At 44.2% G+C, this 16,884-nt stretch overlaps 1 pseudogene; it reads left to right on the forward strand.

Moving 5' to 3' along the window:
- The first annotated feature begins 2,264 nt into the window (after positions 1–2,264).
- On the forward strand, positions 2,265–5,327 carry LOC123114946 (receptor-like protein EIX2; annotated as a pseudogene).
- Positions 5,328–16,884: the final 11,557 nt, after the last annotated feature.

Consider the following 16,884-nt stretch of genomic DNA (forward strand, 5'->3'; position numbering starts at 1 on the left):
CCTGCCTCGCAAGTATGAAGATACATTGGCAAGTCGCAGGTGCACTAAAAATCAAATGAATGTCCTGTAAATGCTCTTCACCCTGCTCAACGTGCTACAGTCTATAGGAAGCATCATCTAATCTGAAGATTGTGGTATTTGATTGTCAACATATTCAACATACAAAAGCAATACGAATACATTGTAGGCAAAGATAATGTAGCCTCTGGTAGATTGAGAATATGTTAGTACAAGTGGGAAAGTTAAAAGAAAAAGAAGCATTAGGCCACCATTAGAAAGGCAGCTAATTCCAGTAGGCAGGCCTCATGACGGGCAAGATAAAATACGCCAGCCATGTGACCTACACAAATCCATTGAACCGTAAAAATTGTCGTAGAACAGGTAGCGCAGAGTAGGGGCAGAAGTAAAAACCTGTATGCAGTCAGACAGAGGGATGGATTTCAAAAGGCTACAATAAAATTGGTTGACACTCTCAAGTCTGCCATCAACAAAGAGAAACAAACTATGACATAAGTCGAAACAAAAATCAAAAAGTTGAAGTATAATATACTCCCTCCGTCCCGAAATGTAAGAAGTTTTTTGACACTACCCTAATTTCGCTATGACTAACCTTGGTCTCGTTGTCTTGCTGTCGATGTACCTAGAAACATCCGATCCGATGCTGGCTCTGAACCTGTAGGTGCAGTAACAGTAGCAGCAGCGGGTGTAGCTTCAGCAATTGGCGTTGTCATGCAAGCTGCTCCATTTCCAGTCGTTGAGGTAGTGCCCTGCCCACCACATGTCAAGGCATCTGAGAATCATACATAAATCACTCAGAAGAACATATGTAACTCTTTCCAGTTCAATCGAACAAGCATAAAGGTTGATGTCTCACAGTTGCACTCGCATCCATGCCATGTGAACTTCTATTATTCTAAGACCGAGTGCAAATAAAAATAGGTTTGCTTTGCTTTCAACTGCTAATATGTCACACATGGAGACAGGAGCAGGTGGAGCAGGTAATGCCTATTCTTCATCAGAAGGAGGCCTTCTCCGGCAGCATGTGTTTGTCCATGCAAATTTGTGTTTTCAAAACGCCTCCCATATAGGAGTATAATTTGGCATAATGGAGGAACAGGCATTGCAAAACAGAAAGTATCCAAGTGATGTAAAAACACGATTGCTGGCAGAACCTAACGAAGACTACGCACGATCAACGACAATGTATATACCAAGTTAATCAAGTAGCTAGCTAGCGCCCAGCGTCCAGCCCGGCAGTTTTGTAGTATTTACTGGACGAACAAAGGGAGCCAATCATGGCGCAAAAGCATCTGCCAAAGGTTTATCTTCTCCAGGAAGAACGAATCTTGAGCATCGTTCCTCCGTTTCTTATTCAGATTCGCTGGCATCCGCAATCCGCAGAAATGCAGGGGCGGTCGCGCAACGCCCCCCCCCCCCCCCCCCCCCCCCCCCCTTGCTTCATGAGCTCGCAACGCCGCTCGCTGAAGCAAAGGCACGCCTTCCAGGAAGGTTCTTCCTGTCGATCTCCCTCTGCAAGGAGAGCGTGCATGTATCAGCAGATCAACTCAACATGAGCTAATACAAAACTTGGTTCTCGAAACATGCGAGTATTGCATTTGCTTATTTGTATGATGAATAGCTGCATGTACATTCGCACAAAGGAATAGACACAGGCGTCGGTTTGTTGTGATTTGTGACTGCACAAGCGCTTACGAACCGCTGCTCGATGAGTTAATTCCCTCGCGTGTAAAGTTTCGAAGCCTTCAGCGAACTAACAAGGATGGTTTTCAGCCGCAGGTTTGGTCTAAGGTAGGCGATTGGGCTGGCGCGGAATGCCCTCTTCCCAGAGAGACCTGATGAATGGTGGTGGCTACATGCAAGAAGAGGGCCCCAGAAAAACTGAAGGAGGACTTTGACACCATGGTGATTCTGGTACGCAGGAGGATATGGAAAGAGAGGAAATGGTTATTCTTAAGGAGGTTGACTGCAAGTCAAGTCAAGGTAAGAGGACGCCGTTTGCTGTTGCCCTCAATCAGGAACTTTAAATGTAGGGACAAGAATTTCTCTTTCTGATAGCCTCATGGTTGACTCGCTTTTTCAGCATGCAATTACTAGTAGTATCTTTCTTCAGAGAAGTACTGGTTGGCTGGCCTAAGCAAAGCCACAGAATCCTACTACCTTTCTTCAGATATAAATACTGGTTGACTGGCTTACCGAAGCCACAGAACAACAACCCCCTTCCCAAACCCAGACATCCTCCATCCATGGATGCAGCTGCAGTCTCCTGTTGGCTCCTGCTTGTGCTAGCCACCAGGCCCACCACGGCCGCCTCCTCCTCTGTCTATGCACAAGAAGCCGGCAGTGGGTGCTTCACAGATGAGAGGGATGCGCTGCTCTCATTTCGAGCCGGCATCAGAAAAGATCCGCAGGGCCTCCTCGCCTCGTGGAGTGGCCAGGACTGCTGCCTCTGGGGCGGCGTCAGGTGCAGCAACACAACAGGCCATGTTGTCGAGCTCAACCTCCGCAACAGTTTCTTCTTGGATGATCTGTTCGCTCCCGTGTTCTCCAACAACTCTCATGGGATGCGTGGAGAGATAAGTTCTTCCTTGCTTGTTCTGCGTCATTTGGAGCACCTAGATCTCAGTGGGAACTATCTTGGGGGAGTAGGCGTGCCGATACCAAGATTCTTGGGCTCTCTCCCGAGCTTGGTATATCTCAACCTCTCCTCCATGGATTTCGACGGGAAGGTGCCCCCTCAACTTGGCAACCTCTCCAGGTTACTATATCTTGACCTCAACAACATTTGGAATCCTAATGTGCATTATGCTGATGATAATATATTGCATGCTGAGGATATATCGTGGTTACCACGTCTTCCTTCGCTAAGGTTTCTCGACATGAGTGGTGTGAATCTCACCGCTGTTGGCAACTGGGTTCAAGTGCTTAGCATGCTTTCTAATCTGAGAGCACTTCGTCTTTCTGAATGTTATCTTATCTTTCCACACACACCTATTCTGCATTCTAACCTCACATCACTTGAGATGCTTGATCTAACAGAAAACGGGGTTGACACCTTGAATCCAACCTACTGGTTCTGGGATGTTGGCACCATCAGGCATCTTGATCTCACGAATAACATAATTTCTGAACCTTTTCTGGATGCAATGGGAAATATGACCTCCCTTGAGGTACTTAAACTTGGAGGCAATTACCTCACAGGTGTAAGAACCGAAATGCTGAACAATCTGTGCAATTTGAGAGTGCTAACACTGTGGTCAAATCCGATCAACCAAGACATTTCAGAAGTTTTGAAGGGGTTGCCTCAGTGCGCATGGAGTAAGATAGAGTTGCTAGATCTATCTTGTACCAATATCAGTGGGGAAATTCCAAAGTGGATTAACCAATGGACTAATTTGAGCATTCTTCAACTCTCTTCAAATAGGCTTGTAGGATCAATACCTATTGAAATTGGTATGCTCAGCAAACTCAACCAGTTGTATCTCGATGGTAATCAGTTAAATGGCTCTATATCGGAGGAACATTTCGCCAGTTCAGTGAATTTGGAGGAACTGGACTTGTCTTACAACTCCCTACACATGATGATCAACTCGCACTGGATTCCTCCCTTTAAACTGCATCTGGCTTATTTCCCTCGGAGCGAAGTTGGACCTCAGTTTCCTTTGTGGCTTAAAGGGCAGAGCAACATTACTAATCTTGACATTTCTGATGCAAGCATAGTTGATCATCTCCCAGATTGGTTTTGGACTGTATTTTCAAATGTTCAATATTTGAACATCTCTTGTAATCAGATCAGTGGCAGGTTACCAAGGACACTTGAATTTATGCCTTCTGCTCTAATATTTGACCTCAACTCCAATAACCTCACTGGTACTCTACCGCACCTACCAAGGCATTTGATAGAGCTTGACATTTCCAGAAACTCTTTATCAGGGCCACTACCGCAACAATTTTGGGCTCCATCCCTCATGGATTTATTCTGAGAATAGTATCAATGGCACTATACCACCATATATTTGTCAGTTGCAGTTACTGCAAGTTCTGGACCTCGCAAAGAACTGTCTTGTAGGACAATTTCCCCTCTGTCCAGAGGTATCCGAAGGAAGATTCATTAAAGCTATAATTTTAAATGAAAACAACCTTTCTGGTGAATTCCCTTCATTCTTACAGAGCTGCCCAGAGTTGATTCTACTTGATCTTGCCAATAACAAATTTGATGGAGAGTTACCAACATGGATAGCCAAGAAATTGCCAGATTTGTCTTATCTCCGGCTGCGGCATAATGTGTTTTCTGGTTCTATTCCAATTGAGGTCACACACCTTGGATACCTGCAATACTTGGACCTTGCAGATAACAGAATATCAGGATCAATACCTCATACATTGGGTAACTTGAAAGCTATGGTTGAGGATCAGACACAATCACAAGGTAACCCTTTAACGTGGAGCTACGAAAGGCCAGCAAACCCTGACACGTACGCTGGAGCAAAATATGATGATAGCTTAGAAGTGGTAATGAAAGGTCAATACCTTGATTACACTAGCAACATCATTTATATGGTTGGTCTTGACTTGTCCTGCAACAATTTAGTTGGAGATATTCCAGCTGAAATAACATCTCTAGTTAATCTGAAGAACCTGAACATCTCCTATAATCGGTTGTCCGGTAAGATCCCAGAGAATATTGGCTTTCTTGGATCATTGGAGTCTCTCGACCTGTCATGCAATGAACTCTCTGGAGAAATTCCTTCTGGTTTCTCAGACATGACAATGTTAAGCAAGATGAACCTGTCATACAATAATCTATCAGGAAGAATTCCCACCGGGAATCAGCTCCAGACGCTCATTGATCCAAATTCATCGTACATCGGCAACAAATACCTTTGTGGGCCTCCTCTTTCGAGGAACTGTTCAGGGCCTAAGGTATTTGGAGGGGATCTTGACAAGCATCAAGTAGAGGCGAGGTTTTTCTATCTTGGCCTGGCTGCAGGATTTATCCTTGGTCTTTGGGTGGTCTTTGTTCTCTTTTTATTTTGTAAGAGCAGAGTTACTTGTTTCCAACTGTTTGACAAGCTAGCGCGTGCTATACAAGCATTCATGGCCTGAAATTCTTCAAGCTGCCATGGAATTTTTCTGTTCCGAAGACAGAACCCTAATCAGCATTGTATCGTCATGTATTTTCTATTCTTCTTTACAACTTTGCTCTTTAATTGGCTGTACCGTACTATTTGATTCGGGGACCTTCCTTCAGTACTCTCTTTTTATAATCTACACCAAGAGATCAACTCTAGAGGGTTGCTACTACTGTAATGCACCATTGTAATGAGGATCCACCATCACGGATTGTTATAGATAAACATGGTATTTTCTCATCGTTGAGGGTGAAATAATTGCTTGCGTAGTTGATTCTGACTGCTGAGTGAGGTGTCTGCACGGAGTAGTGGAGTACTAAATGGGAAGGCACGCTTCGCTGCGGCTCCACTGCAGGTGTTTGTTATTTGTGTTAATTAATTATCAGCTCCACTGCAAGTGGATCAGGTACAGTGCTTGTGTTTTTGTTTGCCGTCGTAGATTGTATATGCAGAAGGCCTGTTAAGTAGGTCGTCTGTGTATGGAATGAGCTAATGGGTACACAGCAAATGCAAAGAAATTTGGGCCTTCGATTTACAATACACAGGAGAAGATCAATCTGGTTTTTTTTCCTCAACTACAGACTTAGCCAAGGACCGGACTACATAGTTGCAAAGTGGTCTATCATGTAAGGAGGTCTATCAAGTTGCATAGCAGTCTATCATGTGAGGAGGTGTATCACAACCTACTATAATATTCGCAGTGCAGTAAAATTTGGTAGTTAGTGTAGAAAAGGACAGCTTCATCTGAACTAGGTATGGTGTAGAAACTAGAAACTCTAACTAATCTGCTCTAAAAATTGAAAACACAATGAAGAATATTATGGAAGTTAGTATGCATAAACACATATTTTATTTTATTAATTATCTTTCCTGTTGAAGTAGTTAACATGCATGTACACTTGAACATAAAGCTAGCTATGTAGCAAGTTCAGTGAAAGTATCCAACCAAGGACAGAATTCCTCCATGTGAAAATTATAAGATACAAATAGATGCTTAAGAATACAAGGGAAGAAATTTAGATCTTCACTGATTTCTACAGTAAAACAACTAAAGAGAGTGTTCATAGGTAAGAAACTAGAAAAGTAATAGTCATGCATCTGATGGAAAACTAAGAAATACAGTAGTTCAACAAGTTTCGCTATGTTTACAGAATGAGAATATAATGTACCCTTGTTTCACCTTGTATATTGTAGGGTGAAAAGTCAAGTTATGGAATAATGTTACATAACATAAATATTACTCACCTACACTCTGTAGCCGTCCATGGATTTCTGGAGGTACCTAGCAGCTGATTATGTGGTATTAGGGACTAGAAGTTCAGGTATTCTGGTCAATATAATATAAACTGGAATATGATTGAATCCTTCTAGCTAACTACTTCTCCCTCCTTTCCACCTATGGATAACTAGTAAGCAAATCTTGTATGTTATCCACTTTGCTCTCAATAAAGAAAAGTTTTCACCCTTCTTTACTTTGAGACATTTTTCGAACACCCTCTTCTGAAATGATTCATTATCCCACAATCCTCCACATGGCAGTGGAAAATGCCATGGCCTTCCACGGAATTGTAATGATGGAAACATGGACCAGAAATAAGAATATGGTCTAGTCTAGAACTGTAATTGTACTCTCCAGCTCCAACTTTTTGATTAAAGCAAGTATTAGTGCCCTCTCTGCATAAAAAATGCAGCCAGCTTACAGTACGGTGTTAGCAAGTAATTTTCCTGGAGCCTACAACATGTGTAAGTGTGTAGCTATTATAAAGATGGAAACTCATTGCTGAAGTAAAGGGTATGGTGTGATTTCCATCTCTAGAGATGAGGAATCAGCACTATAGTAAGCGAGGTGTGCATAAGTAGCCGCAAGATCTTGTAAAATAATAGCCTAAACCAATGCGTTCTTCATCATCTTCTACAACAGCTGGGCCATATGTATTAAACAGAACTACGGAAGTGGTTCATTACATATCATCCCGATCCCATACACTGTAGACACTGTTTATTACTCCCTCCGACCGAAAAAGCTTGTCCCTCAAATGGATGTATCTAGCATCAAGTTAGTGCTAGATACATCCATTTGAGGGACAAGCTTTTTCGGACGGAGGGAGTACCTCCTAATCCTGCTGTCCAAATAAGCTCAAAATTCCGCAGATCACTACCCAAGACATGTAGTATTTACTGAAAATGTTTCTGGATCTTTTGAAAAATATCTTCTAAACTAAATCTGAATATGTCAAGCAAAATAGCCAGATTCTGGTAATCCTTTTGTCCAAATAAGCTCAAATTTTCCCAGATTATTACTGGAAAGATGTGGTATTTACTGGATTTTTTCTGATATTTTTATTAAATATCAATTTTTTAACCAAAATTTGAATCTGGCTAGCAAAATGGCCATTATCTGCTAATTCTTTTGTCCAAATAAGCTCAAAATTTCCCAGATATTATTGGAAACTTACTGGAACTTTGCTGAATTTTTTGAAAAATATCAAATTTTGAACTAAAAATTTGGTATTGCCAATTTAAACAGCCAATATCTGCCAAACATGTGCTCAAAATGAAATGAATTCTTTTGAGCCCAATACTAGTAACATATTTGACCATACCACAAAGTTTCATACAGTTTACACACAATACATCAAGTAGTAGAGAAGCAACAATTAAAAGACCAAAACAATGATATGGTGTTGTTTCTTACTAATGCTATGGTAGAACCCCTCCAAAACATAATATAGAAATGTATGCCCAAGTGACCAGACGCAAGCCATCTGTCCAATACTCCAATTTAACACAATTTTTAGTGGTATAATAGCAAGGCATCCACGGTTGACTATTAACACTACCAAAACTGACATATACCTCTAAATCACATTAAACTCATGAGGCAAATGTCCTTTATGATCCCTCATTTTCTGGAATTCTATCATGATTTGATCATCATGAATGCTTCATTGCTTCTGAATATCTCTTTATCGCAGTAGCACGCCATTAAATCATTTAGACACTCATTTGATACCTCATTGTGCAAATCTGTCTCGATGATCTTCATTACCGAAAATATTCACTCAACTGGTGCAGTTGCCATAGGATTAGGAAGAATCAGCGCCAACTCAATGAGGCGATATACCAACCAGAAAGATGTGTGTTTCCTTGTTTGAACCATCAATCGAGCAAGTGTGGACATATCTCGGCATCCATTAAATTCCTCACTTCTCCTAATGTTCATAAGGAATCTTGGAAGGTCAAATCTTAGCAACAACCGGTCAGCTTTTGTAAAGTCCTCAGCATAAATTTCAGCAAGCCGAATTAGTTTGTCAACATTAAACTTTGAGAAGTTGTTTGCTGATTAAGACAAGACATACAATCCAATAAACTCGGTGGAAACTTCAGTGAATCGATGATTCATCTCAGTGATAGTTGCATCAATGGCAACATTGAATATGCTAACCTTGTAATAGTGAAGTCGAGTCACCTTATTCTTAGTGCGAACGGATTGACCCATAGCTCCAACAAGATCATCCATATTTGGCACATCAATGTCATGTGCCTCACAAAAGCTCTTGGCTTGGCTGAATAAAGACTCCCACCCATTGTCCCTCATGTCTTGCAAGCATTCTTTCACATCTAAGATCAAATGCATGGCTTTCTTTGCAAAGCTTGTGATAGATAATTTGTGGTGTTGAACAAGTTTATTGAGAAAAACATGATGACCACAAATTCAAAGCATTCCATCTTAATAAGCAAACCTGAAGCTCCACCTTGACAAGCGTGTTCCCGAGCATCAACCACTACAATTCCTAGCACATCCACCACAGCATTCCACATTGTGAATATGCGAAGCAAGGTTCTAAGATGTGAGCCCCAACGAGTATCTCCTTGTCTTGTTAGGCTAGATTCTTGATCCAACCAGGTTCCGGATGAAATCTTTCCATTCTCCATCAAATCTAACAATTCGTCTTGATGTTTGGCCAGTAATGCATCTTTCCTCTTGCAAGATGAACGCACTTGAGTCACTATAAGTGGGATATAGTTGAAGAAATCAGCAATAGCAGGACTACATTGAGCAACATTGACAACCACCAACAGCAACTGGTGAGCAAAGTAATGAACATAAAATGCATATGGAGCTTCATCTCTAACCAATTTTTGCAAACCATTGAATTCTCCTCTCATATTTGAAGCCCCATCATAACCCTGTCCACGTAGCCTAGAAATCTGCAAACCATGATAATCCAACACATCAACCAAAGCTTCTTTAATTCCAGCAGATGTACAATCGTTGATGTGCTTAGTTGCAAGGAACCTTTCCTGAAGCTCCCCATGGTCATCAAGAAATCTACATGCATCAAGAAATCAGATTAGTGAACATTATTAGTACATTATAAAAAGCACTAAAAATGGCATGCATTACCTCACAGTCACTGCCATTTGCTCTTCTACTCAGCAATATCTAGCCTCATCAATAAGGATTGAGAAGTTCTTATCTCCAATGTCATTCTTAATAACTTGACTTGGATGGAATTCTAATATGTGCTGCCTTGGTCGGTTTGTACTCTCATCAGATGTGGTACCATTGATCTCCTCATTTGGGGGTTCAGCTTCAGGAGGAGGCATTGTGCTCACAGCAACTAAGGGGAGGGGATTTGCAGTCACATTAGCTGGGGCAAGTTTAGGTTCAACATTGGCAGGGGGAGGAGTAACTGAACTGCTTGCATAAAAATCATGCATGTTCGTAGTCTTTCTCTTCATTTCTAAATCTGCAAGCAAATTGTAATTGACACTAAATCAGTTAGCAGTTCACGAACTAGCAAACATACTGTAATCGACACTGAATGAACTAAAGAAAGCAATAGAAGCAAATAATCTGGGAATTAAACCTCGGCGTCCCTCCAAGGCTCCAACGGCCGATGCGCTGGATGCGGCGACTGGTTGCGACCTCCTCCCTCCGGCACGGGGCGCGTGGCGGCGTGCGCCTGTGTGAGCGAGCCGAACCCCAGCTCCGGACGGCCGGCGCCTCCGCTTCTGCCAGCCAACCAAAGCACTGCAGCCAACGAGTGTTGCCGCTGCTGTCTGGCGCCTGCGATGCTGCGGGGCTCCTGCACGCTGCCGTCCGCGCGCGCACTGAGGAGCGCCTGCATGCACGTGGGCAAGCGGGGGAGAGCGGAGGAGGCTGCCGCTGCCTAGGGTAGGGGCGGCGGGGCGGGGCGGCGGCGCGTCTCTGTGGCTGCGAACGAGCTCTGAACTGACGAGAGGAGCGAGACCCTTTTTTTTTAGTGGAGGAAGAGGAGCGAGACCAGGACGAAGCGCTGTGTGTGCTGGGCTGCTTTTTTCGGCTTTGATTCTTAGAAGTTGGGCTACGTCATAGGTGGGCTGGAGACTGGGAAGTTGGGCTATGTCATCTCCAGGGAAGGAGGTGTTGGTTAAGGCTGTGATTCTTAGAAGTTGGGCTACGTCATAGGTGGGCTGGAGACTGGGAAGTTGGGCTATGTCATCTCCAGGGAAGGAGGTGTTAGTTAAGGCTGTGGCACAAGCAATACCAGTGTTCTCGATGTTTTGTTTCAAACTGCCAAGAGGGCTTTGTGAGCATTTGAACATGTTGATTAGAAAATTTTGATGGGGAAGTAAGAATGGGCAATGCAAACCACATTGGGTTTCATGGAAGGCAATGACTCAGCCCAAGAGCATGGAAGGACTTGGCTTCAAAGACTTTGAGCTTTTTAACCTAGCGATGCTGGCTAGACAGGTATGGCGCATGCTTCAGGATCCTGCTTCCCTCAGTGCGCGGATTGTGAAGAGCATATATCATCCAAACACAACCATCTTGGACGCCTCTCTTGGAAGCCACCCGAGCCAGATCTGGAGAGCACTAATAGAGGGACGCGACACATTGAAGCTTGGTCTTATCAAGCGGATTGGAAATGGTGAAAGCAACGACATATGGTTGGACAACTGGCTACCTAGGAAGGAAATGATGCGACCATACGGGTGCATGGCCAACATACCCCCCACCACAGTATCGGAGTTGATAGATCATACCAATGCAACTTGGAACAAACCTAAGATAGATGCCACTTTCTTTGCGTTTGATGCCAGGCTGATCCTGACCATACCGCTGTGCACAACACCCATGGAGGACTTCTGGAGTTGGGCACATGAAAGGACGGGCTTGTTCACGGTGCAATCGGCATATAATATGCTAGTGGCAACAAGGCAGAGGAGAGAAGCTTGGCTAGAAGGTACCTCGGGATCGTCAACAACGCAAATAGACTCCAGCTCGTGGAAGATGCTTTGGAAGACTGAGGTCCCATCCAAAGTGCGTATGTTCTTGTGGAGATTATCAAAGCAATCATTGCCAACTGAAGATGTCCAGGAGCATCGTAAGATGTCGACGACCAGCAATTGTGGCTTTTGCGGCGCTGAGGACTCATGGCGCTATTCTCTTCTAGAATGCACCATCTCTAGGTGTACCTGGGCGCTAGTTGACGAGGATTTGGTTGCGCCTTGGTGGCTACGAGTGAGAACCGTGCCAAGAGCTGGCTCTTCAACTTATTCGGGTCCCTCTCTCACGATCAGTTCACCATCGTGGCGGTGACACTGTGGGCAGTGTGGACTTCTCGGAGGAAGGCAATACACGAAGGTATATTTCAAACACCACATGCGATAACAGCTTTGTCAAGAGGTACATACAAGATCTCCAAGTTCTATGCAAGCCAAAGAAGCAACACAATGTGGTGACGACTAGGAGGCGAGTGCGCAGGAAACCCAAGGCACCCCCGCCGAACGTCGCCAAGATTCATGTTGACGCGGGAGTCCGGAGACAGCGAGAAGGATCGGCAGTGGCGATTTGCCGTGACAGCCAGGGCGCCTTCCTAGGCAGCTCAGCACTTGTGGTCGAAGGAGTATGGGACGCTCCTACGCTCGAAGCTATAGCATGCCATGAGGCAATGGCATTGGCAGAAGACCTCAACCAGCACCACTACGTAGTGGCCTCCGACTGCAAACAGGTGATCGAAGACATAGCTTCAGGAAACCATGGGGAGTATATGGAGTTATAATCAGAGAAATCCGACTAAGATCACCACCAAACTGTAGATTTACTTTTGAAAATCGTGAGGCGAATGTTGAAGCCCACAAGTTAGCTAAATTTGCTTTGTCTTTACTTCCTGGGCGTCATGTGTGGCTTAGCTAGCCGCATGACCAAACTTGTATCCCACATTATGTGGAGTTTGAGTAATAAAGGCTTTACCCCTAAAAAAATGTAGAGAAGCCATTGCTTTGGTGGAGGACTTTTTTTTTGCCAAGAGCTTTGGTGGAGGACTTGCATACAATAAATGTTGCAACGGACTGTCTGAGAGTCGTCGATGAGCTTGGAGATGTCACACATTTTGACTCCCTACTGTATGGTTCTCACTTCTCAGGGATATTCAGACCATGGCACGACACTACAGGAAGTCTCCTTTGGACAGAACAGCGTGAGTCCAATGGTGAACCACATAGAGTAGCAAAGCTGGCAACTTATTTAGATGTGGGTAGACATGTCTGGCTGGATTTAGCACCAGATTACCTTTGTATCCCTCGACTTTTGAACTTTGAATAATTTGCATGCCGTTACTAACAAAAGAATAGTACTTTCAAAAAAAATACTGAAAGAAATCACAGAAATCTGAATTTTGGGATATCGATTTTAGTCAACCATTCTACTCGTGTGTTAAATTTCTTGAAGGAATGACATCGGGGTATTCTAGAGTGAAGAAAATACAATCCGACATTACTATTCCTTCAAATAGTATTTTTGAATATAGAAAATATTTCTTTTCAGAATACCATGGGTGTCATTTCTTACTGAAACTTTATACTCGAGTAGAATGGTTGACCATGTATACTAAAAAAGGATTCCAATTTTTTATTTTGATTTTCTAGTATTTTTCTTGAATTTACTATTTATAACGGGTGCATGTGGAACCATGTCCCAAAAATTCTTGTATGTCTCGTCTCTTGTTTTTTGCCTTCTGCTCAAAAGAAATCATGTTACTTCGCCTTTCTCTCAAAAGAAATCTTGTTATTTCACCAGGACCTTCCTCGGCATTTCAAGAACAAAAAAAACATTTTGAAAAACAAAAAAAAATCACCAATGATTTCACTTTCTTTCAGCTGTTACTGGCAAATGTTGATGCTACCCGAAAAAAGCACTGCACCCACAATGATTAAATTTATCGACTATATATGTTTAAGTTGAAATTTATCGACAATTTCCTTTTGCGGGTGAAATTTATCAACAATTTGGGATGAAGAATTCAGAAGGACTTAATCAACAGAATATCACATATATAGAAGACAAAAAAATCATCCCGACAAGGAATTTACAAGACCAAAGTCCAAAAGCAGCTGAACAAAAAAACATTTCTGTAACTAAAACGTCAGGCGCCTTTGTTCCCTAAATAGTTCTGTCAGAATTATATGATGTCAGAATTTGCGCCTAGTTCGGTAACTAAAATTGTAGAGAAAAATATTCATAGAAATTTTCTGAATTCTTGCTCGAGTTCCAAAGAAAATTTCCGCCGACGCGAAGTTTTTGACAAAAAAAAAGAAAAAAATACTTATCTTTATGCTGCAATCATCAAACAGGAGGCTCTAGTGTGAAATGGTGTGCTCGTCGCCTTCCGGCTCCCCACTTTGTCCGATTCCTACCTCGACCGCCCCCGTATGGCCGTATGATTGGCGTTGGCGACGTCCCCGGCCGCTAACATCGCCGTCTTCCCCGGCACCGTCGATCCGGTAGTAGGAGTAGTACACCATTCCGTGCCCACGCAGGCGAAGGCGACACCATTCCGTGCCCACGCAGGTGCACTCATCAAGTGCAGGCAGCACATTTAAAAATGGAAACGTGCTCGCATGCAGCTGCTGGCCGATCGGAGAGGAGAGAGGAACAGATCAACGGGCCGCTTTGCCGGCCCGGTCGTCCGCTGGCATCATGTCCGCCCGCCATCTTGACCCCGGAAGTCTGTTTCTACTGCTCGGCCCGGACCAGACGTTAATTTAGGTGCTGGTAAAATGGTCGATGCTTCCACGTCAAAATTAGGAATGGTACCAACTAAATAAAAAAATAACCAGAATGTTCGATGCTCCAGCTCCAGTAATTGTGACTCTGGATTGGGCCGCGCCGCGCTGTCGAACACATCAAGATGTCAATAACAACGATGGGATGGTAAATCAGCGATCGAACCCAACCAAAGATGAACAGTGAAATAATTAGTGACGGTATAATCGCGTTTTGTTTACCTGCAATGGACAGGATCGAGCCGAGGTCTAGAAGATTGCCTCATCTCGTTGACTAATCCTTGGCTATTATTCTGGTACGAGCATTTCAGCTGTCGGGTGGCGTTGCGTCTGCCCGTTTGATTTGTCTCTGTCTACTCGGTACCTTTCAGCGGTCGTTCGGTGCTCCATCGAGGCACAACTTGCGTCGATCATTTTCGTCTTTTTTTTCTTTCCGAATAGATCCTTTTCGTCTTCTTACGGTGGCGTACGTGCGTACCCGCGCCCTACGTCCAAAAAAGAGTGAGGGGTAGAGGATCGAGTAGCTTCAAATGCAACCGTCGGCTGATGCTACAAAACGAGGTGCGGGGGTTCTCTGCTGGATGACACACGAAGAAATTACTGGCTGCTTGGTATGGTAAAAATTAGCGCTACTTCCTCACACAAGGCATAGTTAGTACTTCCTCACACAAGGCATAGTTAGTAATAAAAACGTTTTGTTTGTGTTGTACTACCTACATAAAACCGGAGGGGCCAATGTCACGTCTCAACCGAAGAGATCTGAAATACAGTATTATTTGCCTCATGGTTGACTAATCTCTCGATATCCTAGTACGGTGAGCATTCGGTTGGGTTGCGTCGTGTTGCCCTAGCTTGGCCATTGTCGCTGTCTGCCAATAAGTTGGGGCGAACGACGCGTCACTAGACACACGCTTGCATCGATCCCTTACATTCTCGCGGGCATGCCTGGATTAAACAAGGTTTCGGCTGTCTGATGCGTGCAAACCGCAAACACGGCCGCTTTGCGACGTCCCAGAAATGAGAGGAATTGCTTCCAATGCAACCGTCGTCGACGTGGACCTGCCAACAAACCGATCTGGACTCTTTTTTGTCCTTGGATTTACTCACAAATTCACGCTCGCCCAACGGCAAGAAAACGGTGCAGAGCTCGTACGTAGACGGTAGGCCTAGCTAGAAAGGGTCTGAGCGACCAGATCGATAAACACCTGGAGTTTTCTCTGCTTTGTCGAATGTTTGTTGGGTCTTCTCTCTCTGAAGATTCAATGGCTACCGGTAGTCGTATTCTCTTTTTTTTCGGAAAAGGAGGCAATTGTGGCACTGGATCACCTGCAAGATGCTGTCACCTACTGTTTGATTACTTGTTATCCCCTCCATAACCTTCCTACCATCCACTCGATTTCGATGGGAAAGGCATCAGTTTCTCCACACGATAATCGGAGGAGCATATGGACCTGGTGTACCTGACTAAAGTCAGATCTAATTTAAGTTTGAAGATAGAATACTCCTAGTAAATTAACAAGGAACATACCAAACACAGGCAATCGACCACTATAATCATGCAACAACTTACTTTGGTTTTATACCGGGAAATTATTGCTCTTTTTTGGATGGTGTTTTGAGTATAGAACTGATAACAAATCCTTGACCAATTGCAGAGAGGCAGGTCGTGGCGTGGTCTTTCAATCAAATCTCCAAAAAACAACATTTCTTCCATGTATTCGATGGGAAAGGCATCAGTTTCTCTACTCGATAACTGGAGGCGCATATGGAGCTGATGTACCCTGCCTAATGTCACATCTAGTTTAACTTTGAAAAACGCAAGTACTCCCTTGTTTCAAAAAAAACGCTAGTACTCCCTCTTTAAACAAATATAAGACTGCTTACAGATCACTAAACGGTCTTATGTGTTTGCAGATGGAGTACAAAAAAAACATACCAAACACAGGCAATTCCACCACACCACCATAATCATGAACAAAAAAAAATCATGCAGCAACTTACTCATTTTGGATGGTGTTTTTTGCCGAAAAAGGCTTTCGCCCCGCTTTATATATAAAGTAAAGATCATCAACCACCCAGTACAACACACACCACCACAACACACGCACACACCCAAGGCAAGATACACAGGCGCTGAGCGCAGCAACACCACCCCTAACACACGGAGCCATCGGGGCCTCAACCGTGGACACGCCACCGTGTAGAGAAGAAGCTACATATGACGCACCGTGGGCTCCAAGGCGGTGCCTTCAGGAAGGTTACCACACCGAAGCGCCGCCACCGCCCGACCCAAGGATCAGAGTTTTCTCCAGAGCAACACGACGGGCAGCGAGAGTCGCGGCGACGCCTTCAAGAAGGGAACAAGTTTCGCTGTTGCCGGTCAATCCGAAGATAGAACAGGTTTTCAACCCGACCAATATTCACCGCCACCGAACGCCACACCCTGGCTACCACGCCGTCCACACGGCCATGGCCACCAGGCATCACCAAGTCACGGGCTTTGCCCAGGAGCACCGCGACACCACCACCAGGGCCGCCGCCCCAGCATCCAAGATCTTGACGCCACCTCACCCGCCACTCACCGCTACCCTAACCAAAGATATGGGCAGAAAAGGACCCGCCTTTTTCACCCCCTGAGCCGCTCCCAACGCCGAAACCCGATAGGCCGGCCAAAACTGGC

This window comes from Triticum aestivum, chromosome 5B (genome assembly GCF_018294505.1).
Source record: "Triticum aestivum cultivar Chinese Spring chromosome 5B, IWGSC CS RefSeq v2.1, whole genome shotgun sequence".
NCBI lineage: Eukaryota > Viridiplantae > Streptophyta > Magnoliopsida > Poales > Poaceae > Triticum > Triticum aestivum.